Consider the following 15009-nt stretch of genomic DNA (forward strand, 5'->3'; position numbering starts at 1 on the left):
GCTCCACTGGTCTGTGCCACCTTCTCCTCCGTCCACACGACCCGCGGCCCTGCTGCTCGCTGGTCCATGCCGCCCGCTCCACCGGCCCCCGTCCACACTGCCCGCCTCCGCGCCCAGGCCGTCCGCTCCGCGTTCACGCCGCCTGCTTCCCGTCCACACCGCCCGCTCCTCCGCCTCCCCGTCCACGCCGCCCACTCCCAGGCTCTCCCGTCCACGCTGCCCGCTCGCCTGCTCCCCAAGCCAGGCCGCCCGCTCCGCGGCCACACCGCCCATCCCCAGCTCTCCCGTCCAGGCCGTCCGTTCCCACACTCTCGCGTCCACGCCGCCCGCGCCGCGGGAGAACTACAACTCCCACAATACCCCGCCACCGCCCCCCGGCTTCCGGTGCTGCGTAGTTTCCGGAGCGGATCGCAACCCGGAGTCCGGATCCGATCCCGCTCTGCACATTCCAAAGGCAGGTAAAGCCCGGGCCCCGCGCCCGCCGCCCGCCCCCGCACGCGCCGCCCCGGCCCTGCCCGGCCCGCCGCCCCCGCGCGCCCCCGCCCGGCCCGCCGCCCCCGGCCCCGCCCGGCCCGCCGCCCGCCCCGGTCCAGCCGCCATGCCGCCTGTTCTTTGTTACATTCGCCGGCTGCGGGCACCGTGGGCGATCGGAGTCAAAACCCGGCTGGATTTCCCGGAGCCGCTCCGGGATCGCCCTGCGCGCCGCCAGCCCGCCCGCCGCCGGCCCCGCCGCGGGCCCCGCCGCCCGCTCCCCGCGGCCCGCCCGCTCGGGGCGCGGGGCCGGGGCCGCGCTCGCCCGTTGGCGCGGCGCTGGGGGTCCTCCGCCCCCGGCCCCCGGCCCGCGGTCCCGCCCCCGGGCGCCCTCGTCGCCGACGGTGCCTCGTGATGTCACTCTCTCCCGTCCTGGGCCCAGCCCGCGGGGGCGAATAGGGAGGGTCCCTGGACCCCCAGCTCCTGCGGTTAGCAAGGCAGACCCCAGGATTCGGGCGACGGGTCTGCCCAGCCTCCCCCCGCCGCCGCCCCGCCCCGAGCACCCTGCATCCTGTTTGTGTAAACCCTTGGGTGGCACAGGAAAGGTAGTGAAATCCGTGGACAGGTGACATGTGCCCGCCCTCGGGGTGGGTGGCTGTGCTGGAAAACGGCGCGCTGGCCCCGCCCTGGCGCGGACAGGTGGACCAGCCGGCCATGTGGCCTCTGGCGAGGGGACGGGTATTCCCGATGAAGGTCAGCTTTGAGAAGACAATTGAAAACGCATTATGGAAATATCCACCGTGCTGATAGCTATAGTTGTTACGTGTTAATCTCTATTCAGCTCTTAAGGTAGTAGATGAGATTTCTTTTTTTTTCCACAAAAGCTCAGAAATTGCCCCCCTGCCCCACCAAGGGTAGATTAAAATGGTAGAAACAAGTGTGTGATCAGAGACACGTGGACCCGTGTACATATTTAAGCGGCCAACCCACAAAAACCATGTTTGCTTAAGTCACTCTCATAGAATCTGGACTCACCAGATAAATTTGGAGAAACCCAGCTTGGTTCCTGGACGTATTTTTAAGGACGAAAAGTAAATGAGCAAGTGGTTTTGTGACAGATATTCAAAGGCAACAGTGAGAACTCTCCCTGGAGAGTGTAATGATGTAGACACTTTGTTTTTGTAAGTTAGCCTCCCCCTCCCAGTACACACAAAACACCACCGTATTTTGTTTCAAACCTGGACATTTTCACGTTTTCCGCATTTTCATGGCTCCACTCTGCTTCTCTGGATTTCCTTGACATCACTGCCTTATGGTGAATGGTTAAGAAATAGGACTATAGTTTGAATTTTGAAAGGGAAAGATAGTAAGATTTATCCTGTATGAAGTTTTTTTCTCCTATATCTTTGATTCATATTTTTGCAAAAAAGCTGCCAACAGAGAATACAATATGTTCGATTTTGCAAGCAGAAGGAATGGTTATTTTTTCCAGAAGACCAATAAATAAATTTAAAAATCACCCCCAATTACAAGGCTAATAGCTTTTCTGGGAACAATTGTATTTGAGAAAGAACTCCGTTAGCTTGGGATATACCTCTCATATATCATTCTTTTGATATCGTCTGTGTAGAAGGCCAGGGGAAAAACACTTCTCCCATTTTGCAGATTTAAGGGAGATTGAAGGCAGCTGCTTCTTGCACATGTGATTTGAGAGGCTGAGATTGTGGGCAAGGACTCAAATGCTTTCTCAGCCTCCTTTCCCCAGTTGTGATGTATGACAATACCTGTCTTTCATCTCACGTGGTTCACGCGTGCGCGTGTTCATTGGCCGTCCACCCAGCAGCTGTCATGTGCCGGGCGCTGCAGAGGGCGAGAGAGAAGGCCCTGCTCTGGAGGGAGGGAGGTGGACAGTGGTTAGAGCATGTAGAAGAAGGCAGGAAGGGTGACAGGTGGAGGCGGGGGATGGGCAGGGGTAGGCACACTTGGGCAGTGGGGACCAGGAAGGTCTGTCTGAGAAGGTGACATTCCAATGGAAACCAGTGCTGCGAGGCCCTCAGTGGAGATCTGGGGTGAGGGTGTCACAGCCAGACGTGGCAAGTGCAAAGGCCCTGGGGTGGCAGCGAGCTTTGTGTGGCCGAGTTGGGGCAGCACAGGAGGGTGGCACAGGCTGTACTCTACTCAGAGTTTACCCTGAGAGCCAAGCGGACACCACTGGGGTTTGGGGCAGGGGTCCAAAGGATCTGTGTCTTTTTAGAGAGGACCCCGTGGCTGCCCAACAAGGTTCCCCTAGAAACAGGGTGGGGGCAGAGGGGAAATGAGGTGACAGGACAAAGGGTATTTCTAGAGCGAAGCAGGCCTCGCTGCTGGTTTGAGTGGGGAATGTACAGGGGGTGGCAGGAGGTGCCATTCACTGAGGTGCAGGTGACAGGTGTGCAGGTTGAGGGGTGGTCAGGGAATCGGGACCTGGTAGACCAGCAGCATCTTCAAACTGCCCCTCGGGTGGCAGAAACCCTTGCCCAGGGCCCATGGTCCTGGTCATCACCTTCCTTAAGTGCTCCCTTCCTAAGGAAGGGTCCCTCCCACCGTCCAGAAAATGGCGACCCCCAGCCCCAGTCTTGGTGTGGGCCGTGGTCAGCTCACAAATATGTGGCTCTCACGGTGCATGGGAGACCTCGGCAGGTGGTCGTTGCTAAGTGGCGACTATAACAAAGCTCTTCCGTCCCAACTACTTGTCTGTGGGAGCAGGGTTTCCTGCACTCACATCTGTAAAAACGAAGGGTAGGAACAGAGTTGAATCGAATTCCATGATACGTGACTGCATTGGCGGAAAAGTCCTATTTATCTCATTAAACCCAGCTTCTGTGCTAGGTGACTGTTTACACCTACAGTGTGGGCAGTATTTCCATTTTGATCAGTGGTGTCCCAGTTATTGGAACGATAGCATAGTCCGGGAGAAATTAGCACAAACTCATGGTCATAGGAAATCAAGACTAATTTGATCTATATGCATAAAAGGTGATCAATAGTCATTTCAAGCACAAACATAACACATTGGGTTTAACATCTGTGGTGATGGAAACAGACGATGGTAAAGACAGGAGTGCCGTGAGCCTCCTGACAGATGAAGAGGAGCTTGTCCACACGCCTTGTGACCGGATGGCAGTGGGTATCACGCTGTGGTGTTTCGATTCCAATAGATGTGTTTAGAAGAGCCACATCGCAGTTTTATTTCAAGAAGTTAATATTCATAATATGCTGGAGATTACGTCCCTTGCAGCTGTTTAAAGTAAGGCTGAGCAGCGTACACTGTCAGCTGAAGGGCAGGAAATAGCATTTTGTAAAACACTTTTGTGGGACTGTTGGCAAAGAGGTCGCTCATGGAACCATGTGTCAGGTGGGCTCAGGGGCCTGGGTGGACTCGGGCATGGGAGGTGATGGCGGGTAAATGCTGGGTCCGGATGGAGAAAGGACCCAAGAGCCGGCCTGGGCTGCCCCAGGCTGCCCCACTGTGGTGGCTCGAGATGGGAGCACAGAGGGACCTCGGGAGGAGCAGCGGTTGGGATGGAAAGACCAGGAGACCTCGCAGGAAAGGGTTTCCAGGGGGAGGGCTTGAATGCTGCCTAGGGGATGAAGGGGATGCAGTCCACAGTGGAGGGCTTTGGGGGAGCCGTGAGGGCGGTTCTTCCCATTCAAGAGAGAAGCCGCCGGAGTCCTTCCCAGGATTTTTGCAATGAAAGGAGACAGAAGTGCGGCATTAGAGCCACAGTTAAAACTTTTTTGTTTTCACGAGTGAGCTCTGTTGAAGGCTGGTGTGAATAATCCAGGGTGTAACTCTGCAGCAGAGACAGGTGTGTAATAAGGGAGGTGCAGGTGGGGTGGGGCCTCCCGGGGAGACGTGGCTGCCAGTGTGCCTGTGTGGTGAGTGACAGGTGTGGCCAAGAGGGCTTTGGAGAGGAGGGGCCCTTTGGATTAGGTTTTAAAGGTTAGGTAGGAGTTTGGCAGGTGGAGGGAGTTTCTGGAGGAGGAAACAAGAGGAAGAGGTCGGGGAAGCTGGGAGGCTGGTCATGGATGGTTTGGGGTGGTGAGGAACCTTTCGCTGTCACGGGGCAGGGGACAGCTCAGGGTCACAGTGGGGGCCCAGTTGAAGCCTCTCATCCTAATAGCATCTGAGGAAGCCCAACTCTGGATGCTCCGCTGGAGTCTCCCAGAGCCTGTGGGCTCATGTTTCTGCAAACTTACAGAAAATTGAAGCATGGGCTTCCCAGAGATGACGGCTTTCTTTACCTGAGAGGTGCTGCATGTTAGGGCTCTGTTTGACTTGTTTTCAGTGTTGAGCACCATCTCCTTCTCCAGCTTAAGCGCTGAAGTATCGCAGGTACCATCAGAAAACCCTCAGTAAATGGCCCTCCACCATGATGAGGCCAGAGGCAAATGTTATAATTCGAGTGTCCCTGGATCATGATTCGTGTGTCGGGCCTGCAGGGGATGATGTACCAGAACTGTCACCCGCTGCTCGCTGTCGGGGGGATGGGACCCTACCTGCTGGACAGAGAGTCTGTCTTGGGGAAGGAGGGTTCCCAGCGTTTTGTAACTCAAGGCCTTTGGCTTTTTGTAAGCTTAAGAATATATATGCTAATTAGTTACAGTAAGTTTGCCTTTTATTGTGACCAAAAACAGAAGTGCAGTTTGGTGCCATATGAGTCAAGAGGTTGACAAAATCTGTTCTGACCAAGCCGCTTCAATTCTGTTCATTGATCCATTGCTTCCATGCCACCCGCCCCCTCCGCCCCATCCCTCTGGGCCCCTTGGTCCCACACGTCTGACTTCTCTGGACTTTGTTCTCTGTGGTTTCTCTTTCCACTGTGCTCTCGCCCTTATGCTGAGAACGTGTGAGGATCTTTTCACCACCAAAGCTCCCAGGGTGCCTAGTTTTAAAATATCTTGTCTGTCTCACAAGGCCTATTAAGTAAGAATCAGGCCTCACATTCCCCTCTCTCTTTTTTTTTTTTTTTTTTTTTTTGTTAAGCAAAAGATGATCGCCCGTTAGAGCTCTCATCAGCCTGAGAAGGCCAATGCTAGCTCAGTTTCCATTTCTGAGACGGCAGAATGCAAACCTCTCTTGCCCCCTTTGCTCAGAAATCCCTCCTAAAGAACCAGATGTGAAAATCAGAAAAACAGATGTCATCTTGGATGAAACTAAAAGGTTCAGAAAGAGGAAACAGAAGAAATTATAAAAGAAATAACACGGGAAAATCTGAGACTGCAGGACAGGAGAGCCAGGCTGAAAGGGCCAGCCCGAGCTCAGCACCAAGGCGGACCGTGAGACTTCAGGGCCCTGGAGCTAAAACAGACTAAGAGATCTGGGGGGAGGGAGTCCCATACAGAGGGTTTGCCTGCTGGAAAGTCATCAGACTCCTCAGCTGGAGCATTGGAAGCTGAGGACGATGGAGTCTCACTTTCAACCTTCCGCAGGAAAACCACCGTGGACCAGGCAAAGCAGCTGGCCCGTGAGATTGGAGTAAGACATTTGCAGACAGGCAAGTCCTCTCACGAGATTTACCTCCCGGATACCATTCTAAGGAAACTACTGGAAAATGTGCTCCCCAGATCAAAGGAATAAACCAAGAAAACGGAAGCAACGAGGGCTCAGGAAACAAGAGCTCCACACCCAAGAGGACAAACGAATCCCAGGTGACAGTGGGAGGAAGGCCCACGCAGCCAGTGTCAGACCTGAAGGGCAGTGGGACAGGAAGGGGCCAACTGGAAAATGAGCAAAAGACACGAAGAGACATTTACCGAAGAGGATTTACAAATGGCACATAAGCACAGGAAAAGGTGCGCAATGTCATTTGCCATGAGGGAAATGCAAATTAAAACCACAACGAGATACCACTGCACACGTGTGAGAATGGGTAAAATAAAACACGGTGACACCAAATGCTGCCAAGGACGCCAAGAAACTGGATCTTTCAGACGTTGGCAGTGGGGCAGTTTCTTTAAAAACTAAACATCCACCTAACACAGGACCCAGTAATTACACTCTTGGGCATTTATCCCAGAGAAATGTCAATTTATGTCCAAAAATACCTGTGCACAATTGTTCATAGCAACTTTATTTGTAATAGCAAAAAATGGGGACAAAACCAAGGCTCCTTCCGTAAGTGAGTGGTTAAACTCACATCATGGAGTGAGAAGCAGTCAAAGGGATGAACTACTGATACATGTAACAACCCAGGGACATTATGCTGAGTGAAGAAAACAAGCCAATCTCAAAAGGCCACATACTGTGTGGTTCCATTTATGTGACACTCTTGAAATGATAAAATTTGTAGAATTAGAGAACAGATTAGTGGTTGCTAGGGGTTAGGGATGGTCAGGGGACAGGGTGTGGCTATAAAGGGGCACATGAGTGAGGTCTTTTCAGTGATAGAACATTCCTGAATCTGGATTGTGGAGGTGGTCCCATGAGCCTACACCTGTGATGAGAAGACATAGAATTACATGCACACGCACAGTGCCAAGGTCAATATCCTGGTTTTGAGAGTGTGCTGCAGTTACGCTCTCAAACTATGTATGTGATATGCATAGTTACGTAAGATATAACCCTTGGAGAAAACTGAAGGGTTCAGGGGACCTCCCTGTGCTATTTTTGAAACTTCCTGTAATTATTTCAAAACTAAAGACCTAGAAAGTATCCCATGTGTGGCTTACCTTATATTTCTGTTGAGACCACTGCTTTGGTCACTGACAAGGAGGGACTGCTAAGTCATCTGGGCCAATAGCAAACATGCAGGACCTCAACCTTCCTCACCTCTGTACTTTATCCGTCCCCCTCCATCACATAGGCAGGCCAGGGACGGCCTGGGAAGGCCCAGCCAGATTTACAAACAAGCGATAACCTTCGTTTCATACTTATATCAACAACCTTCTTGAAAACGCCTTTTTCTTTGAGTTATTTTAAGCTACGTGTCTTTTAAAATTGTGAAGTTTTCATTTTCCAGTGTTTCAAAACTGATTGTTTTTTCTAAACCCCAGCTTCTGCAGATCACATTTAAAAATAATCCTTATCGGGACTTCCCGGGTGGTCCAGTGGTTAAGACTCTTTGCTTCCACTGCAGGGGGCACTGCAGGGTTCAATCCCTGGTTGGGGAACTAAGATCCCACATGCCACGCGGCGAGGCGAAAAAAAAAATTCCTTTTCACCTTGCATGCACTAGGACAGCTACTGTCAAAAAACCCAGAAAATAATAAGCGTTGGCGAGGGTGTGGAGGGAATGGAAGATGGTGCAGCTGCCATGGAAAGCAGTATGGTGGTTCCTCAAAAATTAAATGTATAATTACTGTATGATCCAGTAAGTCCACTTCTGCGTATAGACCCAAAAGAGTCGAAGGCAGAGACCCGAAGAGGTATTTGCCCCTCGTTCGTAGCGGCTTCATTCCCAGTAGTTACAACATGGAAGCGACCCAAGTGTCTATCGACAGGTGAATAACGATGGGGTATTATTTAGCCTTTAATAGGAGGGCCATTCCGACACACAGGCCAACGTAGATGACCCTTGAGGACGTGATGCTGAGTGAAACAAGCCTGTCTCGGAAGGAGGAACACTGTCCGACCACCTACAGGAGGCACTTTGAGGACCTGGAATCTGAGCGATCGTTGTTGTGAAGAGTGTTCGGTCCCAAGTTTGGTGTATGGTTCCCCTTCCAGGACCTGTTTCCCGGGGAATCTGGATCGAGCTGGTCTGTGCTGGGACGCGAGGGAGGCTCGTCTTACCCTCTCTTTCCTCTCCAGGTGGTGTTTGACCAGTGGCAGGTGATCTGTAGAACTGCACTGTGTTTTTATAGAAAATCTGTGTGAAACTGACAACAGTCCCATGAGGTTTCTGGGCCGTCTGAGCTGAGGGTGGCAGCGGGGTGTCTGCCTGCATCCAAGTTCTGGGTGATGAACGTTCGCAGCCGTAGGAGGGGACCTGGTCCCTGACCACCTGCCTGAGAGCCAGACTCGGCCTCCTGTGGCCCTCGGAGCACCAGGCAGGGAACCGGGAGTGGCCCGGAGTTTGTTTTTGGTGTGTTGAGCTGCTGCTGGCTTCCAGGCGGAGGTGCGGCCGGGGAGCTGGGTGTACGTGTGGGACCCTGAGTAGAGTCACCAGCATCCACGTGGTATTAGCAGCAGCCACAGAAGCCGGTGTGACTGCCTGGGAAGAGGGTCCAGCACGAGGAGGGATGAGAAGGGGCCAGTGGTGCTGAGCCCACGGGGGTCAAGACAACGATCCGGTGGCGGAGGAGGATTCCCCAGGGGGGCGGAGCACCAGGAGCGAGCAGCTCAGTGCCGCTGGTTGGGGGAGGAGTGGCTGTGGAGGAGGGGAGGGCAGTCGGCCACATCCGGCGTGACCCAGAGGTCACGTGAGGTGAAGAAAAAGTTGTTGAGTGGACTTGGCATGCGTTCAAGGCCAGCTTTGGGGGCAGGACTCCGAGTCAGGAGTCCTGGGAGGACCTGGGAAGAGGGTGTCGTCACCATTGACAAATAGCTTTAGTATGAACACCCAAAACAGTGGACAGGCAGGCAACAGCCGGCCGCACCTGCCCATCACCAGCTCAGCTGCTGTCGCCCAGGTCTGACTGCCCCCTCCACCCCGTCCAGGACTCCCCACCGGTAGGACCTCGAGGCAAACCCTGGTCACATCATTGCGTTTGTAAATATTTCAGTCTGTGTCTCTACAGGAGAAGGGCTCTAAAAATAACCACAATACTGTTACCCACCTAAAACATTTAATACTGGTTCCTTGATATGGTCAAAATCTGCTCAGATATCCAGTTGGTATTCAGATACCCAGTTGTCCGATAAAAGTCATATGTGCGGGGCTTCCCTGGTGGCGCAGTGGTTGAGAGTCCGCCTGCCGATGCAGGGGACACGGGTTCATGCCCTGGTCCAGGAGGATCCCACATGCCGCGGAGCGGCTGGGCCTGTGAGCCATGGCCGCTGACCCTGCCTGTCCAGAGCCTGTGCTCCGCAACAGGAGAGGCCACAACTGTGAGAGGCCCACATACCGCGAAAAAAAAAAAAAAATGTCCTATGTGCTGTATCTCCACCAGGATCCAGACCATTCCCACGCATTGTGCTGGAAGTTGCTTTTGAACTACAGTGATTTGATTTCACTGATGTTGATGAGATTACTGTAGGTTCCCGGGTGGTTATAAGAAGGAACACAGAGAGATCCGTGTATCCTTCATCCAGTTTCCCCCAGTGGTACCATCTTGCACAACTCCAGTACCGGGGGGCAGCAGGGATGGTCACCCTGATGCAGTCCAGATACAGAATGTTCCAGCCCCGCAGGGAGCGCTCTGGGGCCCCCTTACAGCCTCCCCCTCTTTCCTCCCACCCCTCTCCCTCCTTTACCCCCACCAACCAGTGCTCTAGTCCCCTTCTCAATAAGTTTGTCATTTCAAGAGTGTTATGTGAATGGGATCATATGGCATGTAACCTTTGAGGATTGGCGTTTTTCACCCAGCAGCATTCTGGAGATTCATCAAGATCGGTTGTGTGTGTGTCAGTAGTTTCATGTTTTTAGTTGCTGATTAGTATTCCAGGCTGTGGATGGACCACAGATTAGGTTGTTTAACCAGTCACCCCGTGAGGGACTCTGGGTTGTTTCCAGTTTGAGCTGTTAGGAATAAAGCTACCCTCAGTAGTCGTGTACAGGTTTTTTGTGGATGTAAGTTTCCATTTCTCTGGGATAACCGCCCACCAATGCCATTGCTGGGTCATAGGCCATGTTGGTTTTATCAGAAACTGTCAAATGGATTTCCACTCCTACCAGCGAACACAGATGTCCCAGTCTCCTCATCCCCACCGGCATCCTGCCATTCTGAAAGGTGTGTAGTGGTGTCCTTGTGGTTTCTACTTGCGTTTCCATGGCAGCTAATGATGTTGCACATCTTTTCATGTGCTTATTTGCCATTCCAGTGATTTTGTTGATGAAATGTCTATTCATGTCTTTTGCCCATTTTCTAATTGGCTTGTTTGCATTTTTACTGTTGGGTTTTGAGAGTTCTTTGCATATTCTGCATATGGCTATGTAGTTTGCAAAAATGTCTCCGGTCTTTACATTGTCTGTTCATCCTCTTAACAGCATCTTCTGTAGAGCAAAAATGTTAAATTTTGGTAAAGTCCCATTTATCAATTTTCCTTTAATAAACTATGCTTTTGGTGACAAGTCTAAAAACTGGCTAGTTGTAGATCTCAAAGATTTTCTCCTGTTTTTCTAAAAAAATATTTACTGTTTTATGTTTTAAGTCTCTGATCCATTATGAATTAATCTTTGTGTGAGATGTGAGGTCACAGTTCTTTTTTCTGTTTTTTCTGCCTCTGCATGTCCAGTTGCCCCAGCACCGTTTGTTGAAAAGACCATCCTTCCTCCACTGAGCTGCTTTTCCCCTTTGTCCAGAATCAGTTGAGCATATTTCTGTGAGTCTGTTCTCCATTTCCATTGATCTGTGTGTCTATCCCTCTACCAATAGCAAAGTCCTTATTACTGTCCTTTATAATTAAGCTTGAACCAGGTAAACTGATGTCTCTCACTTTAGTCTTCTTTTTCAGAATTGTTTTTAACAGTTGTAATCATGGGGGCTGCCGAGTAAATCTCAGGTGTCACAGAGAACATCTGCCCCAGATCTCCCCTTGCTCCCCACTTCCCACCAAGTTACACACAGATACTCCTGGTCTAAGCCTAACTGACCCTCATGACAAATCTGGTTTCCTGACATGATTACTGTGGTCCCCCAGTGATCACTGTTGTGGTTAGTTTGTTTGCTTTTTGCAGTAGTAATCATGTAAGTGTCAAAAAGATTGAGGGTTAAGCAGCAGTTCTCAGACTTGAGCTGCATCAGAATAACCTGGAGGTTTGCAAATACGCAGAGTGCAGGGCCCCAGCCCAGCAGGTCTGGGGAGGGGCCCAAGAATTCACATTTCTGAGAAATTCCCAGGTGCTGCTGGTGCTACTGTTTGATGGTCCAGGGACCACACTGAGAACCACTGGTATAAGTAAGTTTCCTCAGGATCAGTGGTTAAAATGGCTGACTCTCACACTTTGAATATTTTTTTGTCATTTTCCCTACAACAGTACTATTTACAATCCCTTGGTCTGAGATTTCTTACATGCTGGAGAAGTCTGGAAACTGGACTTCCCTTCTGCAAAGGAGCATTCTGCACACCAGAGGGATTTTGCCAGCACAACACAGACTTCAAGAGGCTCCTTTATAAAAGTTATTTATGACAAACCCATAACCAACATAATACTCAACAGTGAAAAGCTGAAAGACTTCCTGCTAAAATCTGGAACAAGACAAGGGTGCCCACTCTCACCACTTCTGTTCAACATAGTATTGGAAGTCCTAGCCATAGCACTCAGACAAGAAAAAGAAATAAAAGATATCCAGACTGGAAGGGAAGAGGTAAAATTGTCATTATATGCAAATGACATGATACTATATAGAAGACCCTAAAGGTGCCACACAAAAACTACTAGAACTGATAAACGAATTCATCAAAGTAGCAGGATACAAGATTAACAAACAGAAATCTGTTGCATTTCTTCACACTAACAGTGAAATATTAGAAAGGGAAAGTAAAAAATGAACAATCTCTTTTAAAATCGCATTCACCCCCCCCCCAAAAAATATGTAGGAATAAACCTGATCAGGGAGGTGAAAGACATATGCTGAGAACTATAAAACATTGATGAAGGAAATTAAAGATTATTTAAAGAAATGGAAAGATATCTCACGCTCTTGGATTAGAAGAATTAATATTGTTAAAATGGCCATACTACCCAAAGCAATCTACAGATTAATTGTCCCTATCAAATTGTCTGTGACATTTTTCACAGAGCTAGAACAAATAATCATAAAATTTATATGGAACCATAAAAGATGCAGAATTACCAAAGCAATCCAGAGGAAAAAGAACAAAGCTGGAGGCATAACTCTCAGACTTCAGACAATACTACAAAGCTACAGTAATCAAAACATCATGGTATTGGCACAAAAACAGACGTATGGATCAATGGAACAGAATAGAGAGCCCAGAAATAAACCTATACACCTATAGTCAATTAATCTCAACAAAAGAGGCAAGAATATACAATGGAGAAAAGACAGTGTCTTCAGCCGGTGATGTTGGGAAGGCTGGGCAGCCACATGTAAATCAATGAAGTTAGAACACACCCTCACATCATTCACAAAAATAAACTCAGAATGGCTTAAAGACTTAAATATAAGACATGACACCATAAGACTCCTAGAAGAGAACATAGGCAAAACATTCTCTGACAGAAACCATAGCAATGTTTTTTTAGTCCCCCAAGGCAGTAGAAATAAAAGCAAAAATAAAAAGATGGGACCCAATCAAACTCATAAGCTTTTGCACAGCAAAGGAAACCATAAACAAAACGAAAAGACAACCAATGAAATGGGAGAAAATATTTGCAAACAATGTGACTTGATTTCCGAAATACACAAACAGCTCATACAAGTCGATAACAAAAAAACAAACAACCCAATCCAAAAATGGGCAGAAGACTTAAATAGACATTTCTCCAAAGAAGACATACAGATGGCCAACAGGCACATGAAAGGATGCTCAACATCGCTAATTATTAGAGAAATGCAAATCAAAACTACAATGAGGTATTATCTCACACCAGTCAGAATGGCCATGATTAAAAAGTCTACAAATAACAGTTGCTGGAGAGGGTGTGGAGAAAGGGGAACACTCTTGCACTGTTGGTAGGAATGTAAATTGATACAGCCACTATGGAGAACAGTATGGAGCTTCCTTAAAAAACTAAAAATAGAGCTACCATACAACCCAACAATCCCGCCCCTGGACATATATCCGGAGAAAACTCTAATTTGAAAAGATACATGCACCCCAGTGTTCACAGCAGCACTATTTACAGTAGCCAAGACATGGAAGCCTTGAGAGGCCAGATCAGAGGCAGGCACAGGGGAGGTGGCCACACTGGGCCACGAGGAAGGCTGGAACAGTCCTCTTTGTCCGCACCCTCCAATGCTGCCAGCTTTGTAGGCAGTCTGAGGGCTCCCTTAAGAGCCCACTGTTCTTGCAGAACTTCCTTGACCGTGAGCTGGTGTTGCTGGGTAGAGTGGGTTCCTGCTGATGGGTGGACGGTTCTCAAGCTCCTGGGGGCACCTCAGCAGCTCATGAAAGCGGGTTTTCATGTGTTTCCTCTGCCTCTTTGTCCCTCTTCTCCTTTCGCTCCATGACCAGCCGTTGCCCCTGTTCCAGACTGGCCCCTGACCCCACCCGTGGAGCCCATCCACCAGGAAACACCAAGTTAAACGTGCTGAGGCCACATGCGGCATCTTGTAATGTAAAGGGGTGTCCCCAGGAACAGAAAAAACTGTGCTGTGTTTGGAGAAAAAATATACCCTGGTTGTTGATCCCTGGCATTTTAGGGGCAAATTGGAAACTCCATCTCTCTGCCTTGTTTCCTTATAACTCATTCACTCTTCTGTGGTGGACCTTTCAACTAATCATGTGTTCAGCAAATCCGTTTTCCTTTGGACTTCGCATTTGTCTGCTCTTCATTCTTCAAAAGCTCCCGGGATGGAAATGGGGCAGAGGGCGTGTGGAATCGGCATTCGTGGAGCGCCGTCCTGTGTACTTCCCCAGAAAGGTACCTCGTGATACACTCGGGCTTGGCCAGGAGTGGGATGCAGGAAGGATGTGTTGAGTTAGCTTAATTGGGGATGGAGGGGTGGGAGGGAAGAGGAACGATTATTGAGTGGCACATACGGGGTGTATCTCACTTTATGCTCCCCCCAGAACTACATGAGGTGGGCATTTTAAGTTCCGTTTTGTAGATCAGGAACCTGAGTCCCCATCTGAACACATCCAGATCGCCCACGAATATACAGGGGGCCTGAGCGCAGCTGCCCGCTTTGGAGGTGAACCTCAAGGTTGACTAGGAGGTAGAAGTGACCAGTTGTGATAAAGGTTTTGTGGAGGGCAGGCGGGCTCTCCTCCATGATGTCAGGCGGTGCTTAGTCCCCCCTCGAGAGAAATTTGGTGTCACACACAGGTTAGCAGGTGGAAAAAAATGGAGGTCGCGCGTGATGTGATTTTGCCCCGGAGGATGTCACAGTCCCGTGAGGGAGGAAAAAATAGAAGTGGCAGTGTGAAAACTGGCTTTTTAAAAATAGTGGTATATTTATTTTACAACTGGAAATGGGTGGCTGATATGAAAGATGAAAGCCTGAGTTCACGAAGACGTCCTAATTCAGAGCCATTCACATCAATGGTTTATTATAAAGCAGCATCATTCTAGGTTAGAAAACATTTCAAGGCCCCCACCCGAACCCACGATAAAGGGGACCCTGCTGCCTGTTGCCTTTAAAGCGCCAAGTCAGGGACTTCCCTGGCGGTCCGGCAATTAGGACTCCACGCTTCCACTGCCAGGGGCCCGGGTTCAATCTCTGGTCGGGGAACTAAGATCCCGCAAGCCACGTGGCAGGACCAAT

General features: G+C 50.0%; 1 protein-coding gene across 1 annotated transcript in view; it reads left to right on the plus strand.

The window, feature by feature from the left end:
* The first annotated feature begins 414 nt into the window (after positions 1–414).
* PRDM15 (PR/SET domain 15) overlaps positions 415–15009 on the plus strand; it is a 59640-nt gene continuing 45045 nt past the window's right edge. The window contains exon 1 of the mRNA XM_081234458.1: positions 415–458. The gene's annotated coding sequence lies outside the window, so the exon portion shown is untranslated. The remainder of the gene's footprint in view (positions 459–15009) is intronic.

Source organism: Mesoplodon bidens (genome assembly GCF_964165515.1).
Source record: "Mesoplodon bidens genome assembly, chromosome: 5".
NCBI classification, from domain to species: domain Eukaryota; kingdom Metazoa; phylum Chordata; class Mammalia; order Artiodactyla; family Ziphiidae; genus Mesoplodon; species Mesoplodon bidens.